Source organism: Camelus dromedarius, chromosome 22 (genome assembly GCF_036321535.1).
Source record: "Camelus dromedarius isolate mCamDro1 chromosome 22, mCamDro1.pat, whole genome shotgun sequence".
NCBI classification, from domain to species: domain Eukaryota; kingdom Metazoa; phylum Chordata; class Mammalia; order Artiodactyla; family Camelidae; genus Camelus; species Camelus dromedarius.
The window spans coordinates 198,521-221,011 of record NC_087457.1 but is presented as its reverse complement, the minus strand read 5'-3'; positions in this window follow the sequence as shown (position 1 = coordinate 221,011).

Below are 22,491 nucleotides of genomic sequence, written 5' to 3'. Positions count from 1 at the left end.
AAAGAAAACAATACACAGAACAAAACGACAACCTATAGAGTGGGAGAAAATATTTGCAAATGATGAAACTGACAACTGCTTAATTCCCAGAATATTAAAAAAATCAGCTGATACATTATAACAAAAAAAAAAACAGTCCTATCCAAAAATGGGCAGAAGACATAAACAAGTAATTCTCCCTTGAAGACAAATGACCAATAGGCACATGAAAAAATACTCAGTATTGCTAATTATCAGAGAAATGCAAATTAAAACTACAATGAGATATCACTTCACCAGTCAGAATAGTCATCACCCAAAAGTCCACAAATGATAAATGCTGGAGAGAGTGTGGAAAAAATAGAACCCTCCTACAGTGCTGGTGGGAATGTAGTTTTTTGCAGCTATTATGAAAAGAAGTATGGAGATTCCTTAAAAAACTAAAAACAGACCTAACATATGACCCAGCATTACCACTCCTGGACATACATCTGGAGGGAACTCTAATTCAAAAAGTCACATGAACCCCAATGTTCATAGCAGCACTATTTACTATAACCAACCTAAAATGTCCATCGAAAGATAACTGGATTAACAAGCTGTGGTATATTTATATAATGAAACACTACTCAACCCTATAAAAGAATAAAATAATATCATTTGCAGCAACATGGATGGACTTGGAGATCATCAGTCTAAGTAAAGGCAGTCAGACTGAGAAAGAAAAATACCATATAATATCACTCATATGTGGAATCTAAAAAAAGAAAAAAGACATTGATGAACTCATCTACAAGACAGAAAGAGACTTGCAGACATAGTAAACAATCTTATGGATACTGGGGGAAAGGGGATGGGGAGGGATAAATTGATAGTTTGAGATATGCAAACATTAACTACTATATATAAAAATAGATTAAAAACACATTTCTTCTGTATAGCACAGGGAAATATACTCAATATCTTGTAGTAATCTATAATAAAAAATGTGAAAATGAATATTTTTGTGTATATGTATGACTGAAACATTATGCTGATCACTAGAAATTGACAAATTGTAACAGTATAATTTTATAAAAGCTTAATTGACCAAAAAAAAAAAGTCAAGGAGAAGAAATATATATATATATATATATATATATATATGTATATTCATCTAGATTCTTAGTCGTATCACTTAACGTGTAATGGGAATGATTTTTTTCCCTCTGCCACCTTCTTACAGGTTGATGCGTTGGGAGTCTCCCTGGGCCTCTCCATCACCTCTCAGTGTGGAGACTGTCCACAGTTCCTGCTAGAACTTTGGTGTTCTTGTGGCTTTAGTTACTGTCTCTATGTTGGGATCGAAATCTGCATCTCTAGTCCCTAAGGCTTTTTTATATTCTTCTAACTACCTGCCAGAAATTTTCAACTGGATGTTTTATAGGCACCTCTTCATGTAAATCTTTACTCTCCCCTGGGGCTCTTAGCATGACCTACAAACTTTTTGCAATCACTTTGGTGTATTTCTCTCCTGTCGCCTTACTGTTCTACTTAGTTCTCTCCCACCCCTTCTGGGCTGGTTTCCTAGCTTCTTAGCATCTCCTTCCTTTAACTTGGCCTGGCTACTCAGACATCAGGTTTCAGAGCCTGATTTCTGGGAAATGTTTTTGAACTCCTCTTTGACCTCCTTAAGACTGGGTCAAGTGCTTCAATGTACCCTCTGATACCTTTTTCCACCATAGCATTTGTCACTTCATATAGTATTATTGTCGCCTGTTTACTAGACATAAACTTCTTATTCACAATTTCCTAACACATAGTCTGGGGCCTGGCACTTAATAGGGACGTAATAAAAATTGTTTGGATAAGTGAGCAGTATTATGAAGTGTCCCCAGTCTAATTACCTGTAATTAGTCTTCTACATTATTTTTAATGTCTTTGATGGTATTGGCATTTAATAGCACTAAGGTTCACCCAGTGTTTGGGCATTTTCCTTTCTTTTTTTCTTTTGAGTACAGCACGAATGGGTTTTCATAGTTCAGTGTTCAAAAGAAGCCTCCCCTTTACTTTCTCATGGGAGACTCAGCTGAGCTTAACACGCCTGTGTGGTGCACCTGATTAGGATAACAGAACCAGAGCTATTACCCAGCTCTGCTTTGTCTGGCTTTATTGCCCTATTCAGCTGCTTATACGGCTCTTACGAGAACTTCATAGAGGCTTCTGATTATTTTTTAACTTACCTGCCCTCAGACTCAGTGGAGGTTAATTTAACAGTCTCATCCTCTCCCTACACGGTGCTGTTAGCTAATAATATGCTTGGAAAGAGTTCTCTAACCTAACAGCCTCCCCATACCTGTTTAAACTTTGTTGTTGAGACATTTGTGGAGCTGGCTCTTATTTATGATTTCCTCTTAGTATTTTGCTAATACCATGGTAAAGAATTGTTCCTTGTGTACAGAGTGACTTACTTTTCTTTTGATGGTTTCTGACCGGCTGGCAGTATGTGGCCCATAAAAAGCGGCCCTTACCCCCACTCCACACTTCTCTAGCCATTCCATTCTTGGTTCTCTTGTTTCCTGAATATGTATTTCCCAGGTGCTCTTTTGTGCCTTGTCTTCTCTTCATCTTCATCTTAAAACAATTGCAAAGATTATTGACAAATTTTACTTCTTGGTTATCATCTCAGATTGCAGTTGCTTCTTGCATATCCCATAAACCTGAGAGTGAGGCTTAGATAACTCAAGTATCTTACATGATTAACTGATTAAGCGGGGCTCTTCCCCCTTCCTTCACTGAAGTTCTGAGTTGCTCCTGTATTTGTAGTTTTTGAAGACTGTGACTATCACTGCTGTCAACTGGGCTCTGAACCTGGCCAGATCATGCCAGTTCTATTTCCCGTAACACCTCCTGAATCTCTCTATGATGCACACCCTACCACGGTCAGTTCAGGAATGAATTTTCTCTGACCTGCTCACCACTCTTCCATCTAGCCTCAACCTCCAATGCCTTGTGAAGGTGCACATTCACAGGGAGCCTCGGGTGCTTGTCTTTCCTAGCTCTGCAATGCTAACCACCTGTTGCAAATTGCATAGCCCTTAACATTCCTATCAGTTCTGCCCCTCTTTATCAGGACCTGGCAGTGCCTTTTCATGTGAATTCTCTGATTGTAAAACTTAAGCACCAGATGAAGATTTTTTGTAACTTTCTTTCAAAATTGTTCCAAGTTTAAATAGACCCTTGGCTTTCAGCTTTTATCTGCTGTTTAAAAGCAGTGCAGTGTTTTTTGACAGGGGACCATGGGCTCTTAAATACTGGCGCCCCTCTAGAAAGATCCAAGAATCATTTGGAATTGTTGTGACCTTGTCGACAGTCTTAAGTGAGTAGGCCATGGGACCAAGGTCAAAGTTCACAATAACTTGCATGTGTGTGAGTTGGGAAGTAAATGTATGCATGTGCCAATAGCATGAGAAAGTATTATGAACAATACGCATGCGCGGGCATAATAAAAGGACAAGTGCATATGCCCGAGGACGCGCTTCACCCGCTTGTAAGGCAATAAGCTGCTGTTTTGCTCCATGTCAGCTCCTCACGCATTATGTCAGCTCCTTGTGCATTTTTTTCCAGTTGGGAAGCTCACCTCCTCGCATCCTCTCTCCAGCCTCCCACGGCTGACAAACCTAAACCAGTATTTCTCATTATTTCTAAGGCTGTAGTTTTGCACATGCTACTTCCCTGTACCCCAAAACTATTTGGATTCCCGCTGCTTTCAGAATGTTTACATAAGTTCCAGATAGCCTGGCATTTTGAGTGTATTACATATTGGCTTAGAACTACGTTTCCAACCTCATAACCTGCTATTTTACACCATATTCCTGGTATACATCCTGTCACAGTCAGATATGTGTATCTGAGGCCCGCTGGTCTGGGGTGCCCTGTTCATTCCCTCTCCCACACCCTTCATCCTCTACGTCATAAACTCTTCAGTTCCAGCTCCATCCTAAGCCTTCTCTGGCATGCCCAGATGAAAATAATACCACACATATCACCTCTAACACCTAAAATTTTGTACAATGGAATGATAGTTTTTTCTGTGCACTGCTCCTACTCACTGGATATTCTCACAGCAGGACTTTATATCCCTACAGCATCCAGCACATAATAAGCTCTTGCTATTTTTTTGATGAAAAAATTGTCACTTAATCAGTTGCCACCTGTGATCCACCTGTTTGTAAGTTGAGAGTACCGTGGATTCATTGGTTTAGCTCCACGCTATGAAAGTCTTCTTTGTGGAAAAACTTGTTCATAAAGGTGAAATTTCCCTTAGCTCACCATGATTCTGTTCCTCTAAACTTCTAACTCATTTTGAAGTTTACAGGTAGGGCATGAGAGTCAAAGTGAGCCTGTGGGCATATATATTTTTACTTGATAAGTGTAGAAACTTACTGGTATATTGAGAAGATGATCAGACTAGGACTCAGAATACAGGCCTAAATTTGAGTTCTACATTTTCACCTAAGCTTAGATAAGTCATTTAAAATCTCTTGGTCTTAGTTTCCTCTATAAGGGAAAAGTTGCATAAGATAGTTTCAGGTATAAGTTTGGAATGAAAAAGCCTATATAAGTGATTTTGAATGGGAGGCTGCAAACTTTTTCTTTAAAGGAACAGATAATATTTTAGGCCTTGCTAGACATAGGCTGTTGCAGCTCCTCGACTCTGCTATTAGTAGCTTGAAAGTGGCCATAAACAATATGTAAACTAGCATTTCAGTATTTTATTTATGAGAACATTACTATATAGTTTCATTTTTATGAAATTATAAAACAAGCAATACTTATCTGTGCTTGAAAAAAGCTCAAAATTATGTCTGCTTCTAGGATGGTGGGTGTGGGTGTTGACTGGGTAGGGACATGAGAGACATTTATAGGGTGATAGTAATGTTCTCTATCTTGATAGTGGCTTGGATCATATAGGCATAGGCTGAACTCAAGTAATGGTACATTGGAGGTTTGTGCATTTCACTGAATATAATTTGCTTTCTCAATTTTAGTTAATATGCATGGAGTGTTTAAGGGTAAAGTGTATGGACATCTGCAACATGAAATGCATTAAAAACAGATGGTGAATAGATATAAGATAAATATAGTAGACGACTGTAGAATCTAGGTGGGTTTATGGATGTTCACTTACATTTCTTCTAACCTTTCTATGTATTTGAAATTTTCCTAATTAAATGTTGAAGAAAAAATAATAAATGTATATATTGATTTTTTCCTTGACTGCCTTCTACCAGTCACGGATACTTTCCTGCAGATAATGATTGCTTGTCAGTTTTCCTACCAGTGCTTTTCCAACACGATTATGTACGTCTGTCTGTATATGTCTGTAAGTGTGTGTGTATATATGGGTCTATGTGGAATATGTAGGAATCATTTTCTTTTCCACTTTTACATGAGTTATTGGAAGAATATATGTTCTTGAACTTATTTTTTCCCACTTAATGTCTTGACTGTGTTTCCTTGTCTCTCTCTATATATATTATGCATGTATGTCTCCTTTGAATCATTGCAAAATATTCCACAGTGTAGGGATATATATCCAAGTTTATATATGTGTATATATATATATATATATATGTATTTCTTGGTGATATATATTTAGATTTTTCAATTTTTTTCTTACAAATTGCTGCAGTGCAATTTGTAAAAGATAAAACCTATTTCTCTAGGGTAGACACTGAGAAATGGAATCACCAGTTTGTAGTATATGTTTATTTGTATATTAATAGATTGTCCTCCTGTAAATCTGTACCAGTAGTCCCTCCAGCAGAGATTAAATTACCTGTTTATTTTCAACTTTCTGAGCATTGATTATCACTTTAAATTTTTTTCTTTGCTAATTTGATAGGATGCTGGTATCTGGTTGGGTTAATTTGCAGTGTCTCTGGTGACTGCAACTGAGCATATTTTTATGCTTACACTATTTCCATTTCTTTACAGTCATGTGTTCATCATCTTGCTCTCTTTTGTCTTGTAATTCTTTTATTTTAGAAATTGTACTTGTTTTAAATTAATATTTTCATTTTTATGGGCTTTTCCTAATCATTTATCCCAAAATATATTGCATAATCTGCCATTCCTCACCATTTCAATTGCCAACTGTGTTACATGCAAAACTGCATTTTATATGGATCCTTTCCTAGACAATGTTCTGTTTTGTCAATTTCTACCTCTATTCTGTGCTATTATAACACTGTGGTATGTAACCTGTATGTGTTTGTAAAATAAAATAAATGTGTGAAGATTGTGTGAGTACTGTCTCTCCAATTTTGGCATCTGTGTAGTGTTAGCCTTATAAAAACCATTTAGGTAAAATTTCAGAAAAGGAAAATATGTGTAGAAAAGTAATGTATTTCTCGAAAATTGGGAGAATCATCTAAAGGCATTTGGACATGAGAGATAGAGCTCTATTTATTTTTTCTAAGAACTTCTGATTTGAAAATATTAACCAGCTCTTACTTAGACATTACCAGTAGGTCTTACTGGTTTCTCTTCTCACCGTTGTTTTATATGTTTTTCTTGTCTCAGATTTTTTAAAATAAAACTTTAAAAAATGAAAAACATACAATTACATTAAATTTATGGAATTTAGTCCATGAGATTTGTCCTTTTTCTCATGTTAGACATATAATATATAAGAAAACTTTCTCCCCCAACCAAAAAAACAAAAAAAATATGCCTCTAGAGGGAAGCATTCCTCATACAAGTATGAAAAAATATAAAAGAATTCCACTGTCCAAGAAGTTTAAGAGACAAAAGATAAATAAGCTTTTACAAGTTTCTTTCTTGTAAGATGTCTCAGAATTTTTAACATACCATTGTGCTTTATGAATCATCAATAGGCCACTATTATGGTACACAGTGTTTCTTCAAACTTAATCACAGAAACCTTTCTTCAAGGACCATCTCTAGTGACTACTACAGAATGCATTTGGAAACAATCTAGTAGACAAATTCTCTAATTGACAAGTTTCAATTCCTTTTTTTATTCATAGACTTGCTCCTCTGATTTTTAAAATAGGTCTTTAGACATCCCCCTCTATTCACAGATCATGGCTGAGAATGGAATATGTATTTACACTCATTTATTTTGGGGAAATCAGAAACATGGAGAACTTACGCTTGGCTTGCTCAAAGGACAACAGTGAAAGAAAGAAAAGAAGGCAAAAGGAAAAGCAAGAAAGAAAGAGAGAGTGAGAGAAAGGCTGGTACTATAACTAGTTGAGAGAGCCCTAGCTTTAAAAATCACAAAGCAGTTGAGGTGTGCATAAAAAAACATTTTCATTCTTACCCAAACTCAGAATATTAAATACTTGAACTCCATTAACCTCTTTCCACAGTCCATGTCAGCTGAAATTAAACTTCCTAATTTAAACATCTGTTGTATGCCTGATGAGATATCTATAGATCTCTATAGATGATATGTTCTTAAATTTCAACTTGTGAGAGAGTGCTTAAACAAAATTACTCCCCTCTTTTGTTGTCATTTGGTCTTTCACTGAAATGATGAAATCAGTTTTAGAATATAGACATGCCCCCACTCCCCAAGTACTCCTGCAGAATACTTGGAGAATAATGGGGGATGAGCCATGACTTCAAATATAATACATGTGTCCAAATGTTTGATTCCTAAATAGCCTTTATCCATAAACAGTGTTTGAATATTTTTTTTCTTTTTAATTTGGCATGACTATGAGGCATGCCACAAAGACAATGCAAGTACAGGCATACCTTGGAAACACTGCAGGCTCAATTCCAGTCTACTACAATGAAGTCAATGTTGCAACAATGCAAGTCAAAGGAGTTTTGAGGTTTCCAAGTACATATAAAGTTATAGTTACAATATACTATAGCCTATTAAGTGCACAATAACATTATGTCTAAAAATTATACATACCTTGATAAAAAATACTTTATTGTTAAAAAATGCTAATCACCCACTGAGCTGACAGTGAGCAGTAATCTTTCTGCTGGTGGAGGATTTTGCCTCCATGTTGGTGGCGGCTGACTGACCAGGGCAGTGTTTGCTGGAAGCTGGGGTGGCAGTGGTAATTTCTAAAAATTAAGCAGTGAAGCTTGCTGCATCAATTGGTTCTTCCTTTTACAAGTGTTTTCCCTCTAATGTGTAATGCTGTTTGACAGCACTCTATCCACAGTAAAACTTCTTTCAAATCTGGACTCAATTCTCTCAAACCCTACTGCCACTTTATCAAGTTTATGTAATATTCTAAATCCTTTTTGGTCATTTCAACAATCTTCATAACATCTTCACCAAGAGTAGATTTCATCTCAAGAATAACTGTCTTTGTTCATCCATAAGGAGCATCTCTTCACTCATTCACATTTTATCCTGAGATTGCAGCTAATTCAGTCACATCTCCATGCTCCAATTCTGATTCTCATTCTCTTGCTATTTCCACCACATCTGTAGTTCATTCCTCCACTGAAGGTTTGAACTCCTCAAAAAGTCATCCAGGAGGATTGGAATCAATGTCTTTCAAGCTCCTGTTAATGTTGATACTTTGACCTCTTCCCGCAAGTCACAAATGTTCTTAATGACATCTAGAATGGGGAACCATTTCCAGAAGGTTTTCACTTTACTTGGCACAGATTTATCAGAGGAAATTCTACCTATGGCAGCTGTAGCCTTGCAAAACATATCTTAAATAATAAGACTTGAGAATTGTAGTCACCCTATCCATGGGCTGCAGAACATATGTTTTTTTAGCAGGCACATAACATTAATCTCCATCAGAGCTTTTGGGTAATCATTTGCATTGCCAATGAGCAAAAATATTTTGAAAGGAATCTTTTTGTTTTTTTCTGAGGTCTCAACTGTGAGCTTAAAATATTCAATAAGCCATGTTGTCAATAGATGTGTTCTCATCTAGGCTTTGTTGTTCCATTCATAGAACACAGGAGAGCAGACTGAACATAATTCTTCAGGGCCTGATGGTTTTCAGAATGCTGGATAAGTACTGGCTTCAACTTAAAGTCACCAGCAATGTTAGACCCGAATGAATGTCCTAGATGGCATCTTCCAATATAAGGCTGTTCCATCAACACTGAAAATCTGTCATTTAGTGTGAACCCCAAAATGAATTCTCTTATTGAGGTCTTGAGGCTGACTTGCTGCACTTTCTCCATCAGCCTTTATTGTTTCTCCTTGTACTTTTTTGTTAAGGAGATTGTGTCTTTCCTTAAACCTCATCAGTGAACCTCTTCTAGCTTCAGACTTTTCTTCTGCAGCTTTCTCACCTCTCTCAGCGTTCAAAGAATTAAAGAGAATTAGGGCCTTGCTCTAGATTAAGTTTTGGATTAAGGGAATGCTGTGGCTTAGATTTTTTATCTAGAACAATAAAGCCTTCTCCGTATCAACAATTAGCCTGTTTCACTTTGTTCTTATTTGTGTATTCACTGGAGTAGCACTGTAAATTTCCTTCAAGAAATTTCCTTTGCTCACAATTTGGCTCATTTGCACAAGAGGCCTAGTTTTCAGTCTATCTCAGCTTCAGCATATCTTCCTCACTGCACTTAATTGTTTCTAGCTTTTGATTTAAAGTGAGAAATATGCAACTCTTACTTTCACTCAAACACTGGGACCACTGTAGGGTTATTAATTACCCTGATTACAATATTGTTGTGTATTAAGGAATAGGGAGGTCTGAAGAGAGGGAGACAGATGGGAGAATGAACAATTTGTGGAGCAGCCAGAACACACAGCATTTACCAATTATGTTTGCCATCTTAAATGGGTGTGGTTTTTGGCACCCCAAAACAATTGCCATAGTAACATCAAGGATTACTGATCACAGATTACCACAACAAGTATAATAATAATGAAAAATTTTGAAATATTGCAAGAATTGCTAAAATGTAACACAAAGACATGAAGTGAGCAGATGCTGTGATAGCGCTGCCACTGGCACAGTGAAGTGAGACTAGAAGAAAACAATGAACCAATTTTAACATGAATAATAATCACAATTATCTCTGGTAAAGCAAAATTTAGAAACTATTACTTATATAAAAATATTTTAAACAAAAAAAGTAGACAATATTAAGAGACATTTTCAGGAAATACATAGTAAATTTTCATAAGAAGTTTCCTAAGTCAAAAGAGAAGCAACAAACTTATTCACCTGAGATCAGAATTAAATGTCCAACAAACATTTTTAAAAGATTTATAAAGGATCTGGGCTTATTAATCTAGTGAGCTATAAAATGGTATGGATTCTTGCAAAAAGAAAGAGAGGGAGGGAGAGAGATATGAAAGAAAGAAAGGAAGGATGGAAGGAAGGAAGGATGGAAGGAAGGAATGATGGAAGGAAGGAAAGAGGGAAGAAACCACATTTAAGTAGAGAGATGGTAAATAAATTATTTCAATTATAGATATTTTATTAGAAAATTATGACGAATACTAAAACAGATATTATAGAAAAAGTAGAAGGCCTTCAATTAAGCCACCAAACAACTCTCCATCATATGGAAGACATGTCTAAAAATATCAAAAATCAGTAGATTCAAAATATGAGAAATTACTTTTCTTTTAGCTTTAGATAAGCCATGTGATACAAGAGACACTACCAAAGTACAACTTTAGACGCATTTTGTTTGAAAGAACTTCCAAACTTAAGAATAAATGTCATTATATACCTTAAAAAATCAAAATTTTAGCATGGATTATTTTTCATCTTTTACACGGCCAAAGAATTTCAGCTATATATTAAAATATTAGTCTCTGTCTCAATAGACAGCTCCAGCCATGTTAGGTTAAAAAGCTACACTTATTGGATTTTTAAAAGAAGAAACTGATACTCATTGCTCTGCTCCACTATATGATATACATAGAGTAGATTTGTGAGGCGGTGAGTATAGTTCAGCGATAGAGTGTGTGCCTAACATGCACAAGGTCCTGGGTTCAATCCCCAGTGCCATCATCAAAAACAAACAAACATACAAATAAACCTAATTACCTCCCCTTCAAAAAATAGAATGAAAAAATGTTTGTGCTCAGCATTCTAAAGCTATGAAAAGTAGCATATATTAAGTTGTTAAAACTGATAAGTATGTACATGAAAATAATAAGAATCCTAGCCAGCTTGCAAAACTATTGGAAAAATAGAAAACAATACATTTAAGAATCTTGTGTATCTTGCTCAGTTGAGTAGAGGAAGAAGTTCACAAAGATTTACTGTATTATTAACACTGATCAAGAAAGTATTTTTTTCAATATTCAATAATCAAAGACAAAAATGGCAGTGCTTATGTTTTTTCACTGGTATCTCAGTACAGGTAAACAAGCATGGCTTGAAGTACCAAAGAAAGAAAAATTGTACCTACGACCTAGTTACACAGGTACAGATATTTATGTTGAAATTGAAAGTTCTCATAATTGTGGGAGCCAATGATGGGTTAACAAATTGTAACAGATCCCAGCCGCTTATCTCCTTAAAGGAGATGTGCTTAGTAACTGCCTTGAGGTTTTAGCAATGCCCAAGGCCCCTGGCTATAAACGCTGGGCGTGCCTGCTTTTAGTCTTCTATCCCCTAAACAGCCTTGGGCTGGAATGGTAAAAAGCTGTAGACTCAGAGGTGAGAAGGCTGGTTAGCCAATGACCGGAAAGATCCCCTGAGGGGGGCAACCTAAGACAGGCACGGCCGCCTGAGTCCAAATTGTTAAACAGCTGATTCTCATACGTTCTGCCCAGATAAGCTGAAAGGCTCAACACAAACAGGATTCACCAAAGAGTCTTCTGACCTTGAGCCAAACACCAACTATAAACAAAGCCTTTGTGCTCATTGTGATCCGAACCTATCCTTTCCTAAATTCTTGCATTCCTCCTTTGAGTGTACTCAACAAATGTGGGAGATTTGAGAGGCTCCAGGTTCCCAACTCCCTCTCGCTCTCTTGACTTTTCCACAGTCTTGAGTAATTAATTCCATCTCGGTGGGACTTCTGCTGGCCAGAACCCACAACTGGTGACGAACCCACTATAATATGAATTGATAATAAAGATTTTACATTTTTCTCTAACATGAAACAATATACAGAATATTTTATTTACAATGCAGAGTGTTGTAAAAATTGGCTGCAAAAATAATCAGAAATAGTTGAACAGTTTGTTGTTTTGACCGAATTTAAAGTTGTTCAATTTATGCAATATCATTAGGAAATGATGTTAATAACGCTAAGTTGACACAAGAATTAGTGAATTTGCTTAATTTAAGTAGCACAGATTTGAAACTGTTAAACTTTTGCTTCAAATTCTAAAAAAACATGAACAAGTTTTATCAAATTAGATAAAAATACTAAAAGAAAAAACTTGGGCACTTAATTCAGATATTGAAAAGTATAAGTTTCTTTGGAGCAACTTAGTCATGTGAATCTGCATTTTCAACCATAAATTGAAGTCTAAACTAAGATCAAGCATTTTGATGCAAATTTGGTGATCCAATCAGGATGTAAAAGATCTACTAGTGTGAAGGAAAAGCCGGGCTGGTCTAAAAAGATAACTCACAAATCTATGTATCAGTATACTGATCTGAGTTCTGCTGGACTAACTTGTAAATCTAAGTTAATTAGTGTTGGTTTGCTGTTCATGTTTTTTTTTGCTAGCCAGCTGGGTTTTCGAAGATATATATCTGGCTTTGGAATGGTGGTTTGCTGCCTCCCCGCCTCCACTTTTGTGATGATAATGCTGCTAAAGCTGTTCCATGCCTATTGGCCGAATACCCCAACCTTGCACTTTACCCTATAAAACCTCATGCGCACGTCTTGGAGGTGCTCAGAGCTTCGGAGCAGAAGCCCCTCTGAGCCCGCTGGCGTAATAAATCTGAGTGCTCCAACCCTTCGAGTGGTGCTTGTTTCTTGACTGGCCGGTCGTTTCCATAACACTCTGGGAAGAGAGAACTTGAAACTGGTCTTGAGGGTAGAGCTGTGCTCCCCTGGCCTTCCATGCTTCATGTTTTACACAGGGCTTCGGGGAAGTGAAATGGCCCCGGCCAAGTAAGACCTGCTGTGCACCCACCTCAGTCCTGTCTCTGAGACAGACAGACTGGCTCCCAGCCTCAAGGCCAAGTTTGGGCACCTGAATGGTCCCTTGGAGGCATCCCATCAGTTCTCAGGAAGAAGTCTGGCTGCTTCCACCCCATGGCCCTCCCTCCCACGGTGCTGGCCTCAGGAAGTTTCTTTATTTGGGGAAGGGGGCAGCCTACCCCCTACCCCAGCCCTCACCTTGCTCTCACCCAGGCTGGTGCTTTCTCTGCCAGTCAGAGTCTGGAAAGCCATCCCTTTTCAGTTATGTCTCTTCTGAGATGGATTTGCTTCCACTCAATTCTAGGCGAGGATGCACCATGGAATGCACTGGGTAAGAGAACCAAAATTTATAGTTTCTTCTGTGAGGTTTTCTGTTAATCTACTGGGGCTGGGCTGTGTGTAGTTTGCTACAGCTATTGGTGTGAGAGGCTAAAGCCACCTGTGTGTCCCTGTTTTCATCTCCCCACTGTCTTTGGGTTTTCCCTAGCACTACTGAGACATTTACTTCTTTTAGTTTTATTCCTGTTATCACACAGGGGCCCTAATGACATGGAGGTAAGGTGTTGGGGTAGTGGGACAGAGCAGGGCATCTATACTCCTGTGATTATTTCTCATTGAGCCTGTGCCCTGAGCTGTGACCTCCATAAGTGTGTCTCTTTCCCCCCACCCCAATTTGGGTGACACAGAAGATATTTCCCTTCCCCCAGGTTGGTTAGGCTCTGGTAAAATAATTTCTCATTAAAAAAATAAACACAACACCCCACAATGGAACAGAATGCTCTGGGTGTATTTCAATAGAGATATTTTCTCCTTTACTGGCAGGAAGCATGAGGGGTTCTTCTCTGATCTTCACTCTGAGAACAGTGCATGGTCCTGGAGGTAAAATGCATATAAAAGAGCAGAGGGCCCCTCTGACTGGCCCCCTGGAGTTGTCACACTCAGACTTCCCCACGCTGAGCCTCCTGATGGTCACAGGGAGTTTGAAATCTGCCTGCCCCAGCGGGTCTTACAGCATTGTGTTCTGCCCTGGGAGATGTGACTCTCCAAGCCTGCCCGGCTGCCTTTCTGGTTTAGGAGTAGCTTTTCCCCTCAGTTTTCTGGTGGATCTAAGAAGAGCTGTGGGTTTGCAGCTCCCTCAGCTCTGGTGTTGTTTTCAGGAAAGAAGGAGCAATTTCTGAGCTCCTCACAAGCTGGACCAGAGGCTGGAAGCCTCCCCTCCTCTCCTTCCATACAGACAATCAGTGGCTGTGGTTCTAGCCGAGTTTCTGAAGCTGTTGATTTAAACACACACATCCCAGCCCCCACAGGAGCACACAGTCCCATAAATCCCTACAATTTCCACTGGTAACTACGGAGCTGATGGGTACACGGGTTTCGGGGCTGCAGAGGCCTGACTGCACGACTTGCTCCATGGCTTATTTACGTGGTTGTTCTGGGCTTTGTCTGAAGTGGCTCGATTACCATACCTGGTACATGGGAAATATAAAATAAGTACTAGAACCTCCAGTTTTTCTCCCTCCAGGGCCTTCCAACATAAAAAGAATTAAGTGAACTCAGACGGCCTAGTCACCACAATGAGGTCCAACCAACCTGGCTCTCCTGAGTGATGGGCACTGACTTGCACATTAACTCGGAACAGTAGGAGAACCACCTTCCTCTAACTGGGCATCTCCCCACACCAGGCATGCCCTCAGCTGAGACAGGGCCAACTCCCCCATTGAGGTGTGTGCTGGTGGCTTCAGTGTGACCTGGCCTTGCCGGGACATGAACCTACAGTGAGTGAGGTGGAGGGTCAGGAGGAGGGGAGTCTCTGCTGGGGCAGCAGGGGACCCAGCAGTACCCTGCCCGGCCTGGTGCCTGGGGCTCCCCAACACCTCCCACGGACCCCGGGTCGGCTCTGGTACAGGCCACTCCACGTACTCTCCCAGTATCTTTTCATTAAGTCCTGTTTTGCTTTTATCAGCCAGAGGTGGCTTCTGTTGCTTGTTCAGTGAAACAGTGCATCGGGAAACCAGACTATTTCTAAGATCAGTAAAATACCAACCTCGGTCAGCTCGTGGGGCAGACCGTGCAGCACAAATTCTCGCACAGGGCTTTGTGAACGGCTTACATGAAGGGTCCACATCATCTGTCTTCAGAGATACAGAATCTGGTGGTTCAGGTAAAACCTCAGGGAGGGATTGAGGAATCCAAAGCTGGTTGGTTTCAAAGACTAACCGGTCGGACCAGACCCCTGAGCTGTGGTCAGAAGCCTGGCTCAACGTCATGCAGACTCAGCACCCTAAGTGTCCAGTGGGGCCAGTGCTGTTTCCTTTAAAGGCTCTCGTTGGGGAGTCACTGTAGCCCCTTACACTCAGCAGGGAATCCAGCCCTCTTAGCCCGCACCCTGAGTGTTCCATGACACAAATCTCGGGAGTGTTTAATTTTCATCTTTGTTTAGGAGGATGGAGGTGGGGCAAGAGGAGAGATAAATTCACACTTAGTGACACCAAGTCACAGCCAGTACCTCACCCTCGGAGAGCTATGTGCTCCCACAGTGGTGGCTGGGGAGCTGGGCAGAGCCCCTCCACTGGTCACAGAGGGACTCACTCCTCTGACTGCAACTGATGGGTTGGACAACCAATCCAGAGGGGACAGAGCATCTTTCCCGGGAATTTGGAACTGACACACAGAAATGAATTTCACTCATCTGGGGATTGGGAGGAGGGTGGGAATCAAATGAAACCAGAGCAGGAGAGAAAGTTACAAGTGAATGAGAGAGAGACAGAGAGACTGAGCTTGTGAGAGCAAATAGTGGGAAGGAAGGAAAACAATGAGGGGACAGAGGAATTCCAGCTCCTGGCTGTCTAGTGTGTCCCAGCCCATCAATGACCCTGCGGGATGGTTAACATCATTCCAGTTTTGCAGATTAGGAAACAGGCTGAAAGAGATGGGGGTTGGCTTCGGGTTCACAGTTAATTTATGTGCCACTGGACCCCTCAATTCCCATTGCCTGAAGGCACCATGATCCTCAAAGGGACCCTGCTGTGCTGACAGCCCAGCACCCTGATCAAAGGGCCTCTGTGGGACTGGGAACCCCTCTGAGTGTGGAGAGTTCCCTGCACTGAGATGCCATGCATCAGCCGGCTCCCTCTCACCCCAGGTTAACGTCTCCCCAGCTGTGCAGTCTCCCGACCCGCTTCCCTCCCTGCCAGGCACCCCCGTCCTTACCACCGAGTGTACTGCAGGAATTCAGGCACAGGGATGCCCGAAGCAACACGAGCTCACCGGCTGTACAAACAGCAGACTCCCAGCCCCAACTGGGCTTCATGGGGATACTAGGCGTCCTCAACTTTCATGTATCTAAGGCAATCTGCTTCTTCAGCTGGAGGCTATAGAGAAAAATAAAAGGTCCAAAACATTGTTCAGTGAGGAATTCCTCCAAGGACCTGACTCCAGAGTCTACAACCAGGTGTGCTGGCAGCTCCTACCCCCGGACTTGGGGTGAAGTGATCAGCACAACCCCCGGTGGCCCAGCTCCTTGGCTTGGATGCCCAGAGGGGGCTGGGGGAATGGGTAAGGCCAGGGCACTTAGGAAGAGCACAGAGGCCCTGTCCTCACCCCTCCGCACTTGTAAGCCCTTCCCCAAATATCAAGGCATCGGGCAGAGAGCAGCCACCACAATAAGGAGATGCTCCCATCTCTTCGCTCACTCCTCTCTGTTCACTTACGTGCTGAGCATCCACTGGGTCACAGGACATGACACACAGGATGGCCGATGGAACAGGCTTGGTCCTACCCCCTGGACCCTGTTCAATCTGATGGAAGAATGATCACTGATAAATGGTATCTCAAAAGGATACATAGACCGAAGACAAACTGCAAAGTGAATTAAATTTTAAAATATATATGAAGATTCCCCAGTCCCCCGCCTAAGGTTAACAGCATAAAGCTAAAAGATCTTGCCTTTGATCAGCAAGGAAGTGGTCACCCCCTCTCAGGAGGAAAAGAGAGTTATTCTTTGAGCAGGACACAGAAGTGCTCCATCGGATTGGACCCGGGCCTCTGCATTCATTCAGCAAATCTGTAGAAGCTCCTACTATGTATGGGAATCTAGTAACTAAACCCGTTCCCAAGGCTCTTGGGCTTTATTAGTTAACAAAATAGACACGACTCCCCATCACTGGGGGCTCAGAGTTTAGCAGAGGAAACAGGCAGCATGTTGGAGGTAGCAAGAGCTTGGGGAAAAAAAAGAGTGATATGAGCAAACTCAGGTGATGGTGGTGGGGTGGGAGGCAGGCAGGAGGGAATAAGGCAATCCTGGCAGATCTCACGGAGTAATGAACTTGAAGCAGAATAGTTCTGGAAGAAGAAGGAAGAGCAGGCGCCAGAGGCCCCCAAATTGAGGGAGAGAGTGTGGGCAGAGGGGCAGAGCACTCCAGGTCCTGGAAGCCTTTGTGACAACTTTGGCTCTTAATGAAATGGTGAATCTTTTAGTGAGTTCTGATGGGATGGGTGATGTCCAATTTATGCTTTGGTTTTGTTTTTTTTTTGGGGGGGATGGTAATTTATTTATTTTAATGAAAGTGCTGGGGATTGAACCCTGGATCTCATCCATGCTAAGCATGCGCTATACCACTGAGCTACACTCACATCCTCAATATATGCTTTTAAAGTCTCCCTCTGACTCTGTATGGATGAGAGATTGTATAAAAGCAAAGATGGAAGAAAGAGGCTATTTGGTGTCCAAGAAGGGGCTGAAGGTGGCTCTTATGAGGGCAGGGAGCAGGGAGCAGATGGTTAATGAAGACAGAGTAGCCAGAATTTTCTAACAAGCTGGATTTGCTGTGTGTGTGTGTAAGAGAAAGAGAGAGAAAGAACATGGTTTGAACATCTGGACCTGGACAATGGAAGGGATGTCCTCTCCATCCACAGGGGATGGGACAAGGTGAGGCTGAGCAGGTGGAAAGAGGCTGGAATCAGCTCAGTTCTTCAATGTCATGGTTAAGGGGTCTATTAGATATTGCCACAGAAATGCCTAATAGGTAGAGGAGTCTGGTTATTTCTTTTCTTTTTAACAGTTAAAAACTATAATTTACATATATTAATTGTATTTTGTGAATGATTTTGGAATTTTATTTCATGCCAAGGTGTATGTTATACATAGCCAAATGGAAAATATATCAGAAAAGGGGAGAAATGAGGTCTTTCACATAAACTGACTGTCCATAACGTGGGTAAAATTTCAATAAAACCAGTCTTCAGTGCAAAAACCTCATCTTGGTGTTACATAAAAATAAATGAAAAAAGACTATCTTGATGTATCATTATTTCATGTTACATAATAGCCCCAAACAAACACACTGTTTAACTATGAGGCTTGTAGAAATACTATTTGCTTTATTCACATAAATACAGAAATGCAGAAATATTTTAAGGTAGAATAAGCATCTTAGTGGAAATAATAGAGATTTGAGCATTTTACATGATATATATGGACTGATTCAAAATTTGGAAAAGTAACTTACATAGTAGAACATATGTATGAATGTGAAAGCAAGATGAATGAAAGGAAAAGAATATGTGTCTCAGGGAGAGGGGTCCAAATGGAAAGGGCAAATCAGGGAGTTTTTGACAAATTGAGAAATTGATGGCATGTCAATTTTCAAGGCTGGTTTCTTCCACCTAAGGTATAGCAGAGAGAGAGAGGAGAGACCCAGGACCCAACTCTGGGGTACACCCACAGTAAATGTTTGGAAGAAAGAGGAGACATTGGCAAAGGACCAGCCAGTGGACCAAAAGCAGAAAGCAGACAGAGCGATGGGCTGGAGGCCAAGTAAAGCAGGAACATGGGGGAGGAGTGATGGAAGAGCTGGGACAAATGCTGCCGAGGGGCCACGCATGATGAGGACTGAAAACTGACCACTATATTTAGCAACGTGGGGTCACTGATGGCCTTGACAGAGCAGTTTCCATAGAGCGAGGGATCAGGGGAAAAGCCAGAGTGGGTGTAAAAAGGGATGGCTCAAGAGAAGATGCAGACAGTGAATTTAAACAACTCCTTAAAGATTTTCTGTAAAGACATGGGGTGGCAATTAGTGGGGGTGAATTAGGGTCAAGGAGTGCTGTTTGTTTATTTTAAGAGGATGGACGTTTATATACTGATAGGAGCCAACAAGCAGAAGAACAAATAGATGAGGTAGTGAGAGAGAGGATAGTTTTGGGAGTGATAGCCTGGAGAAGATAGGAGGAACAGGGCCCCGGGGACTTTTGGAGAAACTGGCTTTCGATGTCACCTGTAATAAGAGGTGGGGCAGTGAGAGTGAGTTCACAGACATCTGAAAGCAAGCAGATGTGCTGGGAGTTGCTGGTGAAAGTTCTCTTCTGTTGGCTTCAGTTTGCTTGGTTGAAGTAAAAAAGTAAACTCACCAGCTGAGGAACGAGAAGGAAGAAAGAGTTACTGGAGTCATGAGCAGAAGATAAAAAAGCCTTCAGGGACAATGGGACAGTGAAAAGAGCAGGGGGAGATGGGGTGAGTGTGCTCCCAGAAAGTCATATTTTATCTTTTAGTTCCACAAATGTGTGATTGCCCTTCCTGTTGTCTATGAAATAAAAATTAAGTATAGCTCAGGGAAAATGCTACTTCATTCTAACAGGATGCCTGTTTCTCAGGAATGGTCATCTTAAACTGAAAACATTACAAAAAATGTTGAAAAGATGAACTTGTGTACCTAAAGACCCACTGTTTTCTATAAATTTGGTTACTATTTATTTCCCCTAGCAATAACACATAACCGATACTGCCTAGGATGGAGGTACACCGATGCTTAAAAGGAAATGAGATCTGTATCCTTTTCCTAAACTCCATGGCTTCCTTAATATCCAGTTCCCCTTGGAATTTAGGGATGTCTCGTATAAGAAGTGAGAAACAGTGTGAGAAAATCCCAGGTCAGATTTACACAGCAAAACCTCAGCTCAGAAGCATACAGCTGTCAAAAATTTTTAGAAGCAAAACTCCGTAACTACTCTTAAAGGCTTTTGCAAACCTGGGCCTGCCCAGATGTTTCCATACTGGAAAAGTACTCCAGTCACTTGCCCGATATGGGAACCAGAGGCTGGCCAGCCATTTACGTAAGAGCCAGAGAGTAAATATTTTCAGTTTGGCAGATCATTTTGTTGTAACCATGCAAGTCTGCAATAAGAAAGCTAAGAGCACTGGGAGACAGGAAGCAAATGGGCATGCCCACACCCTCCCTTCCACTCAGGGCAGCTTCTCTGTGGTAGGGAGCTTTGCCACAATAACTTGTTTCTTTGTTTCCAATGGTTTCTTTGTTTCCATTGGTTTCTTTGTTTCCACCTTACTGCTCAAGCTCAGAGCTTCAGGTGGGCCTGGTCCTTCAGCATCCATGCAGAGAGAAGGCTGAGCGGGGGTGGGGACACCACCTGACATAGAAGAGATTGCCTGTCACTGTGACATGAGACAATCACACCTTCCGGGGTGAAAGGGAACAAAGACAAGGGAGGGACACAGCAGTGGGTCCCCCAGGTCGCCTGCCAGGCTTGCTCTCCCTCCACGGCCACCCTGGGGGCCTGAGGGGTGCTGGGCCTCAGCTACAGTGATTAGGCTGAGGGGACTCAGGATAAAGGACCCTCCAACTCCTCACCGGGTTCCAAACGCAGCCCCTCTAAGCCCACCCTCTGAGTTTCTGGAACTCAGCTGGAAGAATACAAGATCAGGCCAGACCCAGAGCCCAAGCCAAACACGACAGGGGTCACGTGGGTTGTAACCCTGTGCTCAGTGGGCGGGGACTCCTTGCAAATCTGCAGAAATCCCAGTTCTGCCTCATTCCTGGGAGAAACCCCAGATCTCCTCCTGCTCTGTCTGTTCTTCTCTTAAGGCCATTGTCCTGGAGGGATGCAGAGTCCTTGAACCTGGCCCTCCAAACGTACATAAGCAGCCAGTTCAATAAAACAAATTATGCAGTTTTTCACCTTTGCCAGTTTTTTGATTCCAGAAAGGCTACGGGACTCATTCTCACTGTCTCCTGTGCCCCCACCACTTGGTGGCCCTCTGCTCATGGAAACATGATTTCCCACAACTGCACCCTGCCTCCCAGCTGGTCAGAGGGGAGTGTCCCACAAAGTCACAGGTGTTTGTGAGGATCCTGTCCTCCAGCAGAAAGCCTACTCCTGGAGCCATGGACGGGGATCTGGCCTCCTGAGCCACTCAGCTCTAATTCAAAGCCTAAACTGGGGACCGTGAACATTACTGAATGACTTTCTGAGTCACCTGGGATGGAGGGGCCTGATTTTTCTTTCCAGGAATGGATGTAGCGCAGCTTCCATTTTCAGGGCTGACATTCATGATGGATCTAGTTCCCCCCACTGCACTGCAGGAAGGAGAGACCCTTCCATCCCACAGCATGGAAACCCAGCCCAGGGGAGTTCTGAAGCACCACATCGCTGCCAGGTCCAGCATCCCTGCAGAGTGGACCCTGCCCCTGAGTGAGCCCCATCCCTGGGCCTTCCCTGCCCCGACACAAACACACCCCAGGCTGTGCCAGAGTTCTGGGGCTCTGCGTGTCCAGGGCACACAGGTGGGACCTGAGCCAGGTGTCCCCTGGGCCTCAAGGAGGAGACGTGTGCCTCTGCATCAGGGGAAGGTGACCCCACATGGCTGGCAGGACACTCTCACTATGGACCTCCAGGAGCCCTGGGAGCAGTTTCCCTGCAGGTGTTAGGAGCCATCATCAGGAGGGCAGGCCCCTCTTTGGGCAGACCGTCTTGCTGACCTTGGCCCACGTACTGACCACAGGAATCTACACGCTCCCAGGAAACCCCAGGCAGCCTCACAAATTGGTCACTTGGTGGCCTGGGTACCATGGGCTCCTTGACCATCCCTTGAGGGTGGTCCTGGCAGGCATGGTCTCCAGCTGCTCCCATTAAGAAATCCCCCTGGGTTTCTGTGGTCACAGAGCCCACACCAGAACCTTCCAGTCCTGCAGTGACCCCCACAACAGTCAGCTCCCCTGTGCATGTCCAGGGACAAATGACAGCAATTTATTGCCAGGAACCGTGATGAACAAGGGGATGGGATTCCATACTAAGTTCAGGATCCTGGTAACTCACTCTGCACCCCAAAAAGCATCCATGAGAAATGTGTGTATTGAAATGTCTTTGCCCCTAGGAGAGCTGCTCCTCAGGGCTCCTGGGACCCTCCAGACCCACTCAAGATTCTCAGAGCCTGGGTCTAAATTTCTATCTCCCTGCTTTGGTGGAAGGCCGCCTGTGTCGTGGTCACGGGTCACTTTATTGCATGACTTGGCATGTTCTTAGTGACCGTCCTCCTCTCCTGTGTCCGATTCCCAAGATGTTCCCACTGACCCTTGGCTCCCTGTGTGGGTCAGGGGTCCTAAGGCTGCCCCCTTCACCCTCCTCCTCTGCCCCCACCCATGG